This window comes from Arachis ipaensis, chromosome B04 (genome assembly GCF_000816755.2).
Source record: "Arachis ipaensis cultivar K30076 chromosome B04, Araip1.1, whole genome shotgun sequence".
NCBI lineage: Eukaryota > Viridiplantae > Streptophyta > Magnoliopsida > Fabales > Fabaceae > Arachis > Arachis ipaensis.
Window position 1 is genome coordinate 21,114,506 of NC_029788.2, and position 3,031 is coordinate 21,117,536.

Genomic DNA, 3,031 nt, shown 5'->3' on the forward strand with positions numbered 1-3,031 from the left:
TTAGTGGTAATAACATAATGGTCACTAATTCATTAATTTAAATTATGTTTTCGTGACAATTATATATTTGCCATTATTATTGTATGTTATAGTGGTCATTATTACTATTTTCAGAAAATTATTATCTTTTTTCACTTTTAATTTTAATTTTTTTAAATTATTATAGTGGCTATTACTATTATTGCCGCTAAACTTTTATTATCACTCTTTTTTATCTTTCTCTCCTAAATTAAATTGAAAAACAGAAAGAAAGAAAAAGTAGTGAAAAGCTGAAAAAAGAAAGAAAAATATCTTAACTGGTTAATTTGCGTAATCCTTCCATCGCCGATCACCACCGCTGTAACCGTTGCCATCGCCGACAGCCACCATCTATCAACCTACTCCTTGGATCGGACTTCATTTCCATCCGATCCGCCTCAGATCCGCATCGCTGTCATCATTTGTTCGTCTCAGATCTACGTTGTCAAGGTCTTCCAGCCACCATTGCTGCTCTTGTCGCAACACCATACCTCTGCCTTGCACCGCCGCCATTCTTGCACGTAGACGCACAAAATTATTGCTACCAGTAGGTCTTCTCCCTTTATTTTTTCAATTTTGGTTTGAATATTCAGAAGCCTGTGATTCTCTCTCTGTGTTATTACTTTTGCTCTGTTTGCTTGCTTGATCCTCATGAACCTAGTAGATCAAGCTGAAATCGAAGTTTTCTCCTAGTAATAAATCTTATTTGAGGTTTGTTAGAGTTTGTTGATTCTGCATTCAAGACACTTGGTGCACAAATTGTGAATCACACTTTTCACAACTCGTACCACTAACCAGCAAGTGCACTAGGTCATCCAAGTAATACCTTACATGAATAAGGGTCGATCCCACGGAGATTGTCGGCTTAAAGCAAGCTATGGTTATTTTGTAATTTTTAGTCAGGAAATCAATGATAAGAGTGATTATATTTATGAAGAGTAAATAGCATAAAATGAATGATACTTATTATGCAGTAATGGAGAATATGTTAGAGTTTTGGAGATGCTTTGTCTTTTGAATCTCTGCTTTCCCCCTGTCTTCTTCTTCACGCACGCAAGGTTCCTCCTATGGCAAGCTATGTGTTGGTAGATCACCATTGTCAATGGCTACCATCCGTCCTCTCAGTGAAAATGGTCCAGGTGCGCTGTCACTGCACGGCTAATCATCTGTCGGTTCTCACTCCTGCTGGAATAGGATCCATTGATCCTTTTGCGTCTGTCACTACGCCCAACCCTTGTGAGTTTGAAGCTTGCAGAATAGATCTCTAAAAGTTGTTTAAATACTAAACTAGTAACCTAGGTTTACAGAAAATGAGTAAACTAAGATAGATAGTGCAGAAATCCACTTTTGGGGACCACTTGGTGTGTGCTGGGGCTGAGACTTGAGCTTTACACATGCCTAGACTGTTTCTAGAGTTAAACACCAGGTTGTAACCTGTTTCTGGCGTTTAACTCCAACTTGTAACCTGTTTCTAGCGTTTAACGCCAGAATGCAACATGGAACTGGCATTGAACGCCAGTTTACGTCATCTATCCTCGAACAAAGTATGAACTATTATATATTGCTGGAAAGCCCTAGATGTCTACTTTCTAACGCAATTGAGAGCGCGCCAATTGGACTTCTGTAGCTCCAAAAAATCCATTCCGAGTGAAGAGAGGCCAGAATCCAATAGCATCAGCAGTCCTTTTTCAGCCTGAATCAGATTTTTGCTCAGCTCCCTCAATTTCAGCCAGAAAATACCTGAAATTACAGTAAAACACACGAAATCATATTAAAGTCTAGAAATATGAATTTTGCCTAGAAACTAATAAAAATATACTAAAAACTAACTAAAACATACTAAAACTATGTAAAAATAATGCCAAAAAGCGTATAAATTATCCGCTCATCACATCCCCAAACTTAAATTGTTGCTTGTCCCCAAGAAACTAAAAATCAAATAGGATAAAAATAAGAGAATATACTATGAATTCCAAAATATCAATGAAACTTAGCTCCAATCAGATGAGCGGGACTTGTAGCTTTTTGCCTCTTGAATAGTTTCGGCATCTCACTTTATCCTTTGAAGTTCAGAATGATTGGCATCTATAGGAACTTAGAATTCAAATAGTGTTATTGATTCTCCTAGTTCAGTATGTTGATTCTTGAACACAGCTACTTTATGAGTCTTGGCCGTGGCCCTAAGCACTTTGTTTTCTAGTATTACCACCGGATACATAAATGCCACAGACACATAACTGGGTGAACCTTTTCAGATTGTGACTCATCTTTGCTAGAATCCCCAATTAGAGGTGTCCAGGTTTCTTAAGCACACTCTGTTTTTGCTTTGGACCTCGACTTTAACCGCTCAGTCTCAAGTTTTCACTTGACACCTTCACGCCACAAGCACATGGTTAGGGACAGCTTGGTTTAGCCGCTTAGGCCAGGATTTTATTCCTTTAGGCCCTCCTATCCACTGATACTCAAAGTCTTGGATCCTTTTTATTACCCTTGCCTTTTGGTTTTAAGGGCTATTGGCTTTTTGCTCTTGCCTTTTGGTTTTAAGAGCTTTTGGCTTTTTCTGCTTGCTTTTTCTTTTTCTTTCTAAATTTTTTTTCGCATTTATTTTTTTTTGCAAGCTTTGTTCTTCACTGCTTTTTCTTGCTTCAAGAATTATTTTTATGATTTTTCAGATTATCAAATAACATTTCTCCTTTTCATCATTCTTTCAAGAGCCAACATATTTAACATTCATAAACCTCAATATCAAAAGACATATGCACTGTTCAAGCATTCATTCAAAAAACAAAAAGTATTGTCACCACATCAAAATAGTTAAACTAATTTCAAAGATGAATTCGAAACCATGTACTTCTTGTTCTTTTGTAATTAAAACATTTTTCATTTAAGAGAGGTGATGGATTCATAGGACATTCATAGCTTTAAGACATAGACATTCAGACACTAATGATCATATAGTAAAGACACAAACATAATTAAACATGAAGCATAGTAAACGAAAAACAGGAAAATA